At 44.0% G+C, this 14,857-nt stretch overlaps 1 long non-coding RNA gene across 2 annotated transcripts in view; it reads right to left on the bottom strand.

Annotated features, from left to right (window-relative positions):
- Positions 1 to 14,857, bottom strand: part of LOC145532423 (uncharacterized) — a 600,217-nt gene that overhangs the window by 303,389 nt on the left and 281,971 nt on the right. Inside the window, exon 5 of one of the 2 annotated variants that reach the window (XR_014073226.1) lies at positions 13,376 to 14,025. The exons of the other annotated variant lie outside the window; for it this stretch is intronic. This is a non-coding gene — a long non-coding RNA (uncharacterized LOC145532423). Of the gene's footprint in view, positions 1 to 13,375; positions 14,026 to 14,857 lie in introns of those variants that run through there. 2 annotated transcript variants of the gene reach the window in all.

Here is a 14,857-nt window from a genome sequence, read left to right as displayed (position 1 = left end):
TTAATAGCAATCATTAATATTGGTTCAGTCAGTCAGTTGAGTCGCTCAGTCGTGTCTGACTCTTTGCGACCCCATGAACCGTCACAGCACGCCAGGCCTCCCTGTCCATCATTAATTCCCTGACTCCACCCAAACCCATGTCCATCGAGTCAGTGATGGCATCCAGCCATCTCATTCTCTGTCATCCCCTGCTCCTCCTGCCCCCAATCTTTCCCAGCATCAGGGTCTTTTCCAATGAGTCAGCTCTTCGCATCAGGTGGCCAAAGTATTGGAGTTTCAGCTTCAACATCAGTCCTTCCAATGAACACCCAGGACTGACCTCCTTTGGGATGCACTGGTTGGATCTCCTTGCAGTCCAAGGGACTCTCAAGAGTTTTCTCCAACACCACAGTTCAAAAGCATCAATTCTTCGGTGCTCAGCTTTCTTTATAGTTCAACTCTCACATCCATACATGACCACTGGAAAAACCATAGCCTTGACTAGACGGACCTTTGTTGACAAAGTAATGTCTCTGCTTTTTAATATGCTGTCTAGGTTGGTCATATCTTTCCTTCCAAGGAGTAAGCGTCTTTTAATTTCATGGCTGCAGTCACCATCTACAGTGATTTTGGAGCCCAGAAAAATAAAGTCAGCCACTGTTTCCACTGTTTCCCCATCTATCTGCCATGAAGTGATGGGACCAGATGCCATGATGCTAGTTTCCTGAATGTTGAGCTTTAAGCCAACTTTTTCACTCTCCTCTTTCACTTTCATCAAGAGGCTCTTTAGTTCTTCTTCACTTTCTGCCATAAGGGTGGTGTCATCTGCATATCTGAGGTGATTGATATTTCTTCTGGCAATCTTGATTCCAGCTTGTGCTTCCTCCAGCCAAGTGTTTCTCATGATGTACTCTGCACAGAAGTTAAATAAGCAGGGTGACAATATACAGCCTTGATGTACTCCTTTTCCTATTTGGAACCAGTCTGTTGTTCCATGTCCAGTTCTAAATGTTGCTTCCTGACTGGCATATAGGTTTCTCAAGAGGCAGGTCAGGTGGTCTGGTATTCCCATCTCTTTCAGAATTTTCCACAGTTTATTGTGATCCACACAGTCAAAGGCTTTGGCATAGTCAATAAAGCAGAAATAGATGTTTTTCTGGTACTCTCTTGCTTTATCGATGATCCAGCAGATGTTGGCAATTTGATCTCTGGTTCCTCTGCCTTTTCTAAAACCAGCTTGAACATCTGGAAGTTCACGGTTCACGTATTGCTGAAGCCTGGCTTGGAGAATTTTAAGCATTACTTTACTAGCGTGTGAGACGAGTGCAATTGTGCGGTAGTTTGAGCATTCTTTGGCACTGCCTTTCTTTGGGATTGGAATGAAAGCTGACCTTTTCCAGTCCTGTGGCCACTGCTGAGTTTTCCAGATTTGCTGGCATATCGAGTGCAGCACTTTCACAGTGTCATCTTTTAGGATTTGAAATAGCTCAACTGGAATTCCATCACCTCCACTAGCTTTGTTCGTAGTGATGCTTTCTAAGGCCCACTTGACTTCCCGTTCCAGGATGTCTGGCTCTAGGTGAGTGATCACACCATTGTGATTGTCCTGGTCATGAAGAACTTTTTTGTACAATTTTTCCGTGTATTCTTGCCACCTCTTCTTAGTATCTTCTGCTTCTGTCAGGTCCCTACCATTTTTGTCCTTTATTGAGTCCATCTTTGCATGAAATGTTCCCTTTGTATCTCTAATTTTCTTGAAAAGGTTTCTAGTGTTTCCCATTCTATTGTTTTCCTCTATTTCTTTGATTGATCACTAAGGAAGGCTTTCTTATCTCTCCATCCATTTTAAATGCTACATTAGCCTGTCAATCATATTTTTATTTTCTTTTCACATTTAAGGTATATTTAATAAATAAATGCATTTAATAAAATAACATTTTACATGGAATATATATAACTAAAAAATGCTGTTGGTTCAGCATAATATGAAACTGTTCACTTATTTACAAATCATAGGCTATTTGGGAAAAAAGAAGTCTCAAAAATTATGTTTAAGATAAAACCTCTCTCTGAACTCAAACAGAAGCATAAGATTACATCCATGGCACTCCATGAAGATTTTAACAGAATAATTTATTCATGCATGCTCTTGGCCATTTTCAGTACTATTCTTCCCTAAAGATGAAGAGAAATGTAAAGAAAGCTCTTGAAGATCAGGTCATATTAAACAAAATGTCTTTTGCTGCTGATGGATAATCTTTAAAGTTATAACACGGCAATAAAAGAATTGTAACAGTGACAGCAGAAATACAGAGGAGAATTTGACAGGATCCAAAATTACTTGGTTATATTCAGATAGAAACCTGAATATAAATGGGTGATATTAAAATTCACAAAAGAACAAACGAATATGGCGACAAAGGGCAGACAGTTCAGAGTCACAAGCTCACTGGTAAATGACAGAAGCAGCAAAATGTGACTTGTCTGTAAATAATCTGCAAAAACATTTGCTCAGGGACCAGCTTGTAACAGAATGTCTCATCCAGAATGTAACACATTCTCCCCATAGGTAATGGGGTTTTATGAAGAACAACATCTTCTTAGATTCCCAGAACACATAAAAGCACCTATTATTGAAATAATAAATGAGATTCAACTATGCTCATAGAATCCAGCATGATTGGAAACGGATACTTTTCCAAGTAATGTAAGTCAGCAGAATAATTTAAATCTAGTAGATCTACTTCGGTAAAATGCATCATTTCTCTGAAAGTGGCAGAACCATTGTTGAGAGCCACTGAGTTACTGGAAAACTCTCTTTCTTTTGATTCAGAGGCCACATCCTCAGCAGAGTTTGAGAAGACCCTCTCCCACCCTTGGTTGGTGCTAATATAAGTGAGTGTGAGTGTGTGCTCAGTCGTGTCTGACTCTTTGCCAGTCCATGGACTGTAGCCTGCCAGGCTCTTCTTTCCATGGGATTCTCCAGGCAAGAATACTAGAGTGGGTTGCCATTTCCTCTTCCAGGGGATCTTCTGTGACCTGGGAATCAAACTCATGTCTCCTGCATTGACAGAAAGATTCTTTACTGCTGAGCCACCAGGGAAGCTGGCTAATATAAGACAAAACACAAATTCAAGGGCAGCTATTGTATGGATTCACGCTCTGATGTTTTTGGAAAAGTGAACTAAATCACTTAAGCTAATTCTTTTTTGATCAGGGGTAGTAAGTGAACTTCATTCACCCTCTGAGCAAGGACATGTCAGATGGGATTGAGAGGTGTGCCTTCTCAGGCCAGTAGAAAGTGTGTCCGATAGATTAGCAATGCCTGCCGTGGGCACAGGAGGTGTGAGTGTGGTTTGCTATGCTTACTATCTTTTCATCATTTGGATCATGGATTCCTTGGACCCTGGATTTCCTTTTGAACTTTTATTAATACAGTTCACCCTTGAACATTTAAGGATTAGGGACCCTGACCCCAGCACAATCGAAAAACTGCATACAACTTTTATCTCACCCAAAATTTCACTACTAATAGCCTTTAGTTGGCCAGAAGCCTTACTGATAACATAGTTGATGCATATTTTGTATGTCATATGTATTATGTATCAGGCTTCTCCAATGACTCAGTGGTAAAAGACTCTCCCTGCAATGCTGGAGACGCAGGAGATACGGGTTCAATCCTTGGGTCAGGAAGATCCCCTGGAGGAGAAAATGGCAACCCACTCCAGCATTCTTGCCTGGGAAAAACCATGGACAGAGGAACCTGATAGGTTACAGTCTATGGGGTCACAAAGAGTCAGACACGACTGAGCGCACACACACACACGCGCGTGTGTGCTCACGTGAGCGCAGGCATATTATATACTGTATTCTTACAATAAAGTAAGCTAGAGAAAAAAAAATATTATTAAGAAAATCACAAGGAAGAAAACATACAGTTATAAGTACTGTACTGTGAGTTTATGTCATCTGTTTACAAGATGAGTAGTCTGTCAGTACCTACATCAAAATTTATGTATGATTTAAAATACTGTAGATATTATATGTATTACTAACACTAGACATCAAAAATTAAAAGACAATGTGAAAAAGAAACTCACATTTGTTTACAGGCATAATGATAATTGGTAAGGAAGAAGCCGTAGCATGATTGTTTCGTGATCACCTAGTATAACTGAGACCACTGCCTCACGTAGCCTAGCCTATGGAGGCTTCCTGATGCCTCAAGTGGTAAAGAGTCCACCTGCCAATGCAGGAGACACAGGAGACATGGGTTCAATCCCTAGATCGGGAAGGTCCCCTGGAGCAGGATATGGCAACCCAGTCCAGTATTCCTGCCTAGGGAATCCTGTGGACGGAGGAGCCTGGTGGACTACAGCCCACGGGGTCACGAAGAGTCAGACACTACTGAGTGACTCAGCGTGCACAGATACACACAGCCCAGCCTATACACTAATGAATGAATGTCACAGAATTTTACAGCATCACCGTCATAATCATAACAGTGTTGGGAGCATTGTGGCGTTAAAATCGGTGATGACAGGTTGATACACAATTTCTCAATTATGAGGGAACTGTAAATGGAGAAATTACAATTTCTGTGGTTCAGCTGTGAAGTTTTTCAAATTGTCGAAAATCTCCCTCCCACACACCGTTTTCCACCATATTCTTGAAAAAAATCTGTGTGTAAGTGGACTCGCACAGTTCAAACCCGTAGTAGTCAAAGGTCAACAGCCCTGGGTTTCTGACCTGCTAGTCAAGCTCTTACCAAAGGATCAATGACCGAAGCGTCAGTTGGGTCTCTGCTTCCCATCCTAATTATCTGCGGCAGAATCACCTTTGCTGTTGAAAAGACGTATGTGTGTGCACATGTGCTCAGCCATTCCCGACTCGGTGAGACCCCGTGGACTGCAGCCCACCAGGCTCCTCTGTCCTTGGGATTCTCCAGGCAAGAGTACTGGAGTGGGTTGCCATTTCCTACTAAATGGGATCTTCCTGACGCAAGGCTTGAAGCCATGTCTCCTCCATTGGCAGGCGGATGCTCTACCACTAAGCCACTCTGGGAAAGCCCAAAAAGATGTTTCACTTCTCAAAAGGAAAAAAGTAGTGAACGAGGTCTCAAAAAATGAATACTAGCTGTCAATCACTGTCCATATTTTCTGGATAATTCATGGTGCCCCTTTCATGCCAGCTAGTTACTTTTACCCACACAGATGATCTTGGGCTCTGTTCGGACTTATGCTCTATTAAAGTAAGGCATTTTGAACAGCTGTTGACATTTTTACATCCAGCTGTCCCAGACTACACCCTGGGTCTCTGGGAATTTTTCCTGCATGAATCACTGAGCAGATTTGTGACTTAAGTTCTAGATAAATACTCTCAATTTATCAACAATTGTGCCAACCCAGGCAAATAATAGCCTCCAAAAACTAAAAGGATAGGATGTCACAACATCTGTTTTCAGTCTTAGTCCCAAAGGTTCTTTATCTCAGCAAGCTCGGCATCACTGGAACAATAATTCAAGAAAGAAGTGCCCAGAATCCCACAGCAGAGCGCTCACATTCATGCCCATGGCTCTCTCACCAGAACAGACTCGCTTCCTGGGTTACACAGATGTTGGCGTGAACGCTGTAAGATTTTAAAGTCGCTTTAATAGAGACACTAAGTCACTGTATTTTGAAAATTTTTACCCCCAAATGTTCCCATACTTCCTATAACAGCCATATATAATGAGTAGTTAAATTACACTATTTCTGCACACTAAAAAGAAAATAGTACCAGATCGAGTCTCAAACTGTCTCATAAATGCAGTAATTATTATACAGGTGACAACATGAATTAGCTTCCTCTGGCGTGAAACTGGTCAGGCAAAAGTATGCTCAGGTATCATGCTCAATAGAAATAGTTTAAAATCACATTTAAATACAGTCTTCATGTGTATCTTCAGACTAATCCAGTAATAACTACAAATACATTGTGGTTGGTGAGAAATCATTGTTGAGTAACACTGGATTTTATTTTATTTTAGAGGAGATGTAGTTTCATAAATTTATCAGATTAAATGGGGATTCCCTATGTCTCCATTCCTTGATGTATAATCCTTCTGACTAATTTGCCCTATTTATTGTACTTTGTATTCTTATTTAAAACGACTTTAAAACCCATGTCCATTGAGTTGGTGATGCCATCCAGCCATCTCATCCTCTGTCATCCCCTTCTCCTCTTGCCCCAGATCCTTCCCAGCATCAGGGTCTTTTCCAATGAGTCAGCTCTTCGCATCAGGTGGCCAAAGTATTGGAGTTTCAGCTTCAACATCAGTCCTTCCAATGAACACCCAGGACTGATCTCCTTTAGGATGGACTGGTTGGATCTCCTTGCAGTCTAAGGGACTCTCAAGAGTCTTCTCCAGCACCACAGTTCAAAAGCATCAATTCTTCGGCGCTCAGCTTTCTTCACAGTCCAACTCTCACATCCATACATGACCACTGGAAAAACCATAGCCTTGACTAGACGGACCTTTGTGGACAAAGTAATGTCTCTGCTTTTTAATATGCTGTCTAGGTTGGTCATAACTTTCCTTCCAAGGAGTAAGTGTCTTTTAACTTAATGGCTACAATCACCATCTGCAGTGATTCTGAAGCCCAGAAAAATAAAGTCAGCCACTGTTTCCACTGTTTCCCCATCTATCTGCCATGAAGTGATGGGACCGGATGCCATGATCTTAGTTTTCTGAATGTTGAGCTTTAAGCCAGCCTTTTCACTCTCTTCTTTCACTTTCATCAAGAGGCTCTTTAGTTCTTCTTCATTTTCTGTGATAAGGGTGGTATCATCTGCATATCTGAGGTTATTGATATTTCTCCTGGCAATCTTAATTCCAGCTTGTGCTTCATCCAGCCCAGCGTGTCTCATGATGTACTCTGCATATAAGTTAAATAAGCAGTGTGACAATATACAGCCTTGATGTACTCCTTTTCCTATTTGGAACCAGTCTGTTGTTCCATGTCCAGTTCTAACTGTTGCTTCCTGACTGGCATACAGGTTTCTCACAAGGCCTAGGGTACAACATTCTCAAAACTGTCATCACTCTTTGCTAAGATGGCATGTGGATTTACCTTCTTGCCCATCAAGCTGCTTGATGGTAAGAACTTATATCTTCAGGACCTAGCATCCTTCATTCAAAATACATTGTCCCTCTGCCGACTCTGTGCCAAGGACTATTCTGGGTCTCTGGAGGTGGAGGAGAGAACAAATCTATGCTCATGGGACTTATATTCTAGCACCTAGGAGACACTTGATTACCTAAGTCTTAATGTGAGCTGTATATTTACAGAGAGTATTCAGTATTCCTATTGGTACCTTTTAGACTTTTCACAGCATCTGAGTTCACAATATGGACTCAATAATGTTTACTCACTAAATTAATAAGTGATGCTATTTATGGTGCACAACTTACAAAATTCACCATAAAAAGAAAAATCAGGGACACAACTTAGCTCTCCACTAACCAAGTTGTTAACACTTTGTTATTTGATTAAACATCAGCTAGGGGAAAAACTGAGGACCCTTACTCTCTAGTTTAGGACGCAACACTCAGACAGGGATTCTCTTCTCAGGACATCTGTTGTGGCAGAGACAAAACACGAAATAGAGGGTTTAAAACAATGTTCCTTTTAGCAGAGGTATTTCAAGGACTGTGCAAAAGTTTCATTTGAATTTCATTAAAATATTATTAAATTATTTTAAAGCTATAATAAATTGTTCTGCCCCATCAAGTATTATATACCAAGCAATAACACACTGCAGTCCCCAAATGTGCTAAACTCATATTGTCAGATTAATTCATTTTTATGTAGCACTGAGAATAAAACTACTTTTGCTTTATCTGTGATTATACATCATGGCTGCGTTTGAGGAGAAACTGATATTATGCAATTATACAAAAACTCTGACCTTATGGAAAATTGGAAATAATTCTAATCTCTCTAAAGTATTAAAATATTTTATTCAGAATCACACAAAATCAAAGCTTTTCTTGAATTGCAGTAATTTTGAATCAGGCTTAGTTGTTAAGATAAATCACTTATATAAAATGTATTCTCCACATAGTAGGCATGATCAAGACTGTGGCAGTACTACACTCTCCTTTAATTTAATAGCCAAGCTTATGGCAGACCACATAACGTGTGTGAGCAAATTCACAACAGATAAGGCAAAGCAGACAAAACATGGCTACCACCTTCACTTAAAAACCCACTGACAATAGGGTAGCACATGTTAAACCACTGATCTTCAAAACTACTTCCAAGCTCTGAATGGTTTTGTTTTTAATAAACTTGTGATAGAATGTGTAAGAGGCTACTGATTTTTCCCTTTTGCATCGCTTGCAGTGTGATGCTATAATTCTTCCCATCAAGAAACAGAGTCTATTTCTCAAGCCCTTGAACCTGGACAGGCCATTTGATTTCCTTTGGTCAATGAAATATTCACAATACAGCACAAACAGATGCTTAGAAAGCCCCTGTTCTTTGAGGCTTACCCTTTTATTATTTTGAATGCCTGTGACTATCATAGGAAGAGACCCACGTTCAGCCTATAGATGAGATACACACAGCACTACACACAGCACGTCTGTCCCTTTGGACGGTTTGCCATCAGCCAAGTGAGTGAGGACATCCTAGACCACTGAGACCTAGTCAGGCCACCAGCTGATCATAGGTGCAGTAGTGAGCCCAGCAGAAATAAACCAAGTCAGACTGTCCAATCCATACACAGAACCGAGAGCCAAATGACAGTTTGCTAGAAGCCACCAAGTTATGGGGCTTCCCAGATGGCGCTAGTGGTAAAGAATCTGCCTGCCAATGGAGGAGAGATAAGAGACGCAGGTTCCATTCCTGGGTTGGGAGGATGCCCTGGAGGAGGGCATGGTAACCACCCCAGTATCCTTGCCTGGAGAACCCCATGGACAGAGGAGCCTGGCGGGCTAGTCCACGGGGCTGCACAGAGTCGGACAGGACTGAGGGACGTGCTCACAGGCAGTAAGGCGCATGGATTTATCTCGATGGACAGAGGCAACTCCTCACAGAGACATTCGGACTGGGTGTCAAAACGTCTCCCAACGTCCTCTACAACCGTGCTTCACAACCAGGCGCCACTCGGCAATGCCTGGAGACGCGTTTCACGACGGGGCGCTGTGGGCATCTCATGGGCAGAGACCAGAGATGCTGCCAGTCACTTCCAGGGCACAGGACACCCTCCCCCTGACTCCGTAGGCCTAAGATTTAACCATCCCAGAGCGAAATTATTGTGAGAATGAAAATCTCTCTGGACAGATGCACACTAGAATACTGACCAAGTACAAAGTTCTGTCGCTTAGAAGACGTTTAGTGGATTCAGGCAGGACTACTATGGCGAACACAATCACTTTCTTGAACACCAGGAAACTCAAGACTCCCAACACAGAACGCAGAAGCTGGTCGCTTGGCGTTTCTCTGCTTTAAATGAGTCTTTATTTTTATGTCTGTTTACACTTGCCTTTGGACTCTTCCCCAGTGAGGGAGGGAGTACTTTATCAAATCATGCACAAGCTCATATTTTGAGATGAAGTTTGCTTTAGGATAAGACTGCCAAATCCCATGACATATCCTGCTAGAGCTTTGGTTAACACTATCCATGACAAAGTGTTTGACGGATAAATATTGGAACAAGGTCATTTTGAGTTTCCTGTGATTTCTCCTGGTGCTTTATCTAGGAGGAAGAAAAAGATGGAAACAGAAAAGAGAGGTCAAAGACTTCTGAATGGTTACTTCTATGTGCCAATAAAAGTCATGATATTCTAATCATCTGGATAATTATAGTTGTGCCTAAATTATACAGGTAATCCAGGCAAAGCTGCAGATAGGTTTGGGAAGGTAACTGTCCTACTCGCTCACTTCTTTTGCTTGTGTAGCAACAGCCTTTGTTCTTGATGTGTCCTGAGTATGACATTTTAAAACTGCATGGATGGTAGAGAGGTTGAGGGTGTCCACATTTGCCAAAGCTTTGTGTTCTCTGTTCTCTGAGCTCATTTCATGCACAAGTTGGTCTGCAGGGTTATTTTTAAAACTCCAACAGTCTATGAAGCCAGTTCTGTGACTCAGGGAACGTTTTTTGCTTCTAATCTGACACGAAGATAAAACGGCCCTCCTACCATAGCTGGCCTATTCCATGTCGTGGGTAAAGTTGGGCTGCACATCTGAGAAAGAAAGAGGCAGGGAGAGAAACTGACTGTAAGAAATATGCCCAGAACTGAGACACGAGAGATAGAAGTTCACTCCACGTACACATACGTTTCTGTTATGTGACATGGTCTTCACACTACACGCACAGCATGTCACGCGTGCACGGCACGCAGGTCATCCCCTTCCGAACCTGCCCACAGTCATCGCCCTAATCCAACCTGCATCTCAGCCGGATCCGCTCTGCTTCTCCCTCCGCCACGAAATGAGCTGTAAAACGCTTAAACCAGATCTTACTGGACGTGTCTTTAAAACCCATCGGTGACTTCCTGATGCATTTGGTGTAATACGCAAGGTCTTCCCCGGGTGAGGTTAGCAGTTCCTACTTGGCAGAACCCCGTCCACTTCGCCAGCCTCAGCAAGTCTCTCTCTCTCCTAACCAGCCCTCCTCCTCGTCTCCTCCACCCCGCCTCCTTCTCCACCTCTTATCCTTCCCTTTGGGGACGCTTCTCCGTACCCTGAATTTGCTAAACTCCTCCTTGCCTTAAGCCCTCCTCCGACACTTCCTTTGTCCGGCAAGGACTCCCTCCTCCGCTGACATACCCTGACGCTCACCTGGCTAGCTCCTGTTCATCCTTCAAGTTCCATCTGCTCTCGGTTTGAAGCTGGAATCCTCCCACTGTCTCCAGGGCTCTGGACAGCAGAGCTCCCTAGTTTGCTCAGACATTAAGAGCGGATGATGAGCACATCAACAAGAATAACTAAGTAAGAAGTGGAGGATGAAAAGCATACCAGTCAAGGGCAATCAAACTTCCGTCAGCACAAGTGGAATCATCCTTCCGACGGGTGTATCAGTCAGGGCTGTTCAGAGAAACAGCACCAACGAGAGAGGGAGAGATAAATAAACAGATCAGATGTGTGTGTGCCCAGTCACTCAGCCGCGCCCGACTCTGTGACCCCATGGACCGTAGCCCACCAGGCTCCTCTGTCCGCGGGATTCTCCAGGCAAGAACACTGGAGGGGGTTGCTACTCCCTGCTCCAGGAGATCTTCCTGACCCGGGGACGGAACTCACGTCTAACTCTCTTGCACTGGCAGGTGGATTCTTTACCACTAGCGCCACCTCGTAAACCTAGATAGATACGTAGATAGATAGATAGATAGATATTTATTATAAAGGCCTGGCACACGTGATAATGGAAGCTGAGAAGCCTCTGCTGTTTGCAAGCTGGAGGTCTAGGAAAGTAGGTGCTATAACTCAAGTCCGAATCTGAAGGCCTCAGAACCAGGGGAGCCCACAGTCTAAGTCTGAAGAGTGCTAATGTCCGAGGGCAGAAGACGGAGGCCCCGCCTCAAGCAGAGAGCAAATTCCTCCTTCCGCTGCCCCGTCATTCTCTTCAGGACCTCAGGAGATTAGGATGACGGCCCCCTGCATCGGTGAGACCAGCACTCCAGATGCAAACGTTAGTCTCCTCCAGAGACACCATCACAGACATGCCAGAAACAGTGCTTTCCCCGCTCTTTGGCATCCTTAGTCCAGTTACACTCAGGCACGAAATCAACCATCCTAATGAGAAATGGAAGTTCTGAGCCCTTTTAGTGTTTCATCTGGGAAGAAATTATGGGTCAATGGTAAAATCTAATCAGAGCTCTCTGAATTCACTGAGGACGCTGACAGAATTTTTCCTATATAATCTTTAATAGATTAATATAAAGTAAGCTATCATGGTACCTTAGCAATGGGGAGCAATAAGAGAATTTGTAGATAGGATTGTCTTTTTTTTTTCATATTTCTGAAACTCTTTTCAGAGAAAGATCAAAAACATCTTTAATAACAAATAAAAATCAGGTTGATTTCCCACAAAAAAAAAGAGAGAGAGAGAAATAAATGCTCTGGCTCCTTAAAGGGGATTTCCCTGAGGTTCCCCTATAATAATTTCTCAGACAATGACTCTTTACACTCAGAACCTCCCCCATCAGGGGACCCTCTTTTTAGTAGCATCTTAGAGATCCTCTACCTAGGGAGGCCCTGCGTGCTGGAGACCACAACCTTAGTGGGTCCGAGCCTCAGGCCCCGTGTCTGCACAGACTGTAGCACCTTCAGGGACCTTCCTGTGAAATACACGTCTTGTTTTTGTTTTTTTGTTTTTTCTTTTCAACTCTATAAAAGCAACTTTTTAAAGTTTGGCAAGTTTTGTGAACAGGAAATCAGGAGAGGAAGATTAGAGTTCCTGTCTTGGGACAACAAGACAGATGGGAAGCTTTGATGTAAATCCTAAAACCTGAAGTGGTTTTTTTGGAAGACCAGTATCTGCAGACACCTGTGCCCTTCTCTCCTGTCTGTGACCCAGGGCTGCTATTCTAGAATAGTCTGGAAGTTCTAAGTCAGGAACGTGGGGAAGAAGGGAGGAAGCCCTCCCGTGCTGGCCCTCACCCTGGCCTCTCAGTGACTGAGCCCGGGGAGTCACCCGCGGGTACCAGCTCACAGCAGTCTGCTCCCATGCAGGCTCGCAGGCAGCAAGGCTGGAAGGTCAGGAGAGAGTTCAGCCCCTTTGACCTCTAGGTCACGAAGGGGAGACACTGGAAGTGACTGGTGGTTCCTGGGCACAGATGCCAGCTGGGCTATTGGCATACTTAATTAATAAAGCTTCGGGGGCTTCTCTAGCGGCCCAGGGATAAAGACTCACCTTGCAATGCAGGGGATGTGGGTTTGACCCCTGGTCGGGGAACTACGACCCCACACGCTGCGGAGCGGCCAAACCCGTGTGCTTCAAAGCCCGTGTGTCACAAGCAGAGGCCATGCCTGCACTAAAGAGATCCAGCCTGATGCAGAGAAGACCCTGCGTGCCGCCGAGACCCAGCGGAGCCAGAGATAAACCGTAAAACTGATCCACACGAAAAGCACTTTAAAATGCAGTTTTAACCTTTAGACACACGCCCTGTGACCTGCATCTGTTCTCTTGTCTTGGGCCCTGCGGGTGTGAGGGGAGGGCCGCTCGGCTTACTGACTCCCGTCTCTTCATGTGAAATGGGCGTCTCCTTGGAGATGGGGCAAAAGCGGCAACAGGGACAGACTTTATTTTCTTGGGCTCCAAAATCACTGCTGATAGTGACTGCAGCCATGAAATTAAAAGACACTTGCTCCTTGGAAGAAAAGCTATGACAAACCTGGACAGCATATTACAAAGCAGAGATACCGCTTTACTGACAATGGTCCATATAGTCAAAACTATGATTTTTCCAGTAGTCGTGTACAGATGTTAGAGTTGGACCATAAGGAACGCTGAGCTCTGAAGAACTGATGCTTTTGAATTGTGGTGCTGAAGAAGACGCTTGCGAGTCCCTTGGACAGTAAGCCAATCAAACCAGTCAATCCCAAAGGAAATCAACCCTGAATATGCATTCAAAGGACTGATGCTGAAGCTGAAGCTCCACTGCTGAAGGAATGGCTGCTGGTACTTGAGGTTCACACCTTCTCCAGCTGAGGCTACCAAGGCCGGTGCTCAGGGCATACGCCTAAGGAGGCACTACTTTTAAGCGCCAACTCTGCACCCACCTGCATGACTGTAGGCATGACTACCTTCTTAGCTTCTGTGACCTAAGCACCTTGCTAGTCTCACCCGTGTTCCCAGATGTACACGTTATCAACTGCACACAAGGAAAAGGGAAAAGAGCCTGAACTCCCCTGTAAATCATCCTAAACACGTCTGTTCCTAGAAGGGCTTCGGTTGACGCTGCTTGGGTCACGTGCCCACTGCTGGTCCCTTCACTATGACGGTGAGAATGCAGTACTATTGCAGGACTGATCTGTATTACACATCCACCACCATGGCCTGGAGGGAGAAGGAAAGGAATGCAGGTGAAGCTTCCGGAATAAAGAGCAAGGAGGGTTCACAGCACAAAAGAAAAAAACAAAAAACCTACTGAGCGCCGTAAGCTTCTGTCGCGGCTGTGTGTGTGTTCGTCACTTAGTCGTGTCTGACTCTTTGCAACCCCATGGCCTGTAGCCACTAGACTCCACGGGATTCTCCAGGCCAGAATACTGGAGTGGGTTGCCATGCCCTCCTCCAGGGGATTTTTCTGACCCAGGGATGGAACCCCTGGCTCCCACATTGCAGGCATGTTCTTTACTATCTGAGCCACCAGGGAAGCCTACTGTGGGTCCATACATTGCCATATATCACAGACTCCCTCTGTCATGAACTATTATGTAAGAGATGAGTATAAAAAAGACTAAACAGGTTCTAGACAGAAAGCATATGTTACATAAGTGCTAATTTTGATTTTGGTACTTAATTTGGGGTGGTCAAAAATATGATTTTTTTTTTTGCCTCTGGATTGAACTTGATGGACAAAAAGGAAAAGAACAATCCTACCAGGGCAGGAAGATGCCTCTCACTCCTGATCAAGGCTCAGCAGAGCACTGCAGAACATACGGCCCGTTTACAAGGGCCATAACGAGCTCAGCCTTCTGCTAATAAGTGGGAGGCAGAGATTCGTTATCTGGCTTTGCTTTTGAGCCAAAATGCAACTCCATGGCACATTAATCTGACACAGAGCACAGCTTTTCATTAGAAATCACTGTGAGGTCCACACTGCGGAACGGCAGCAGTATATTAACCTGAATTGCCAGCCTCTGGTGTGCCATGGGCCACACACATAACT

This window comes from Giraffa tippelskirchi, chromosome 13 (genome assembly GCF_054371585.1).
Source record: "Giraffa tippelskirchi isolate mGirTip1 chromosome 13, T2T-mGirTip1v1.2.pri, whole genome shotgun sequence".
Lineage (NCBI taxonomy): Eukaryota > Metazoa > Chordata > Mammalia > Artiodactyla > Giraffidae > Giraffa > Giraffa tippelskirchi.
This window is presented reverse-complemented; position numbering and strand designations above follow the sequence as displayed.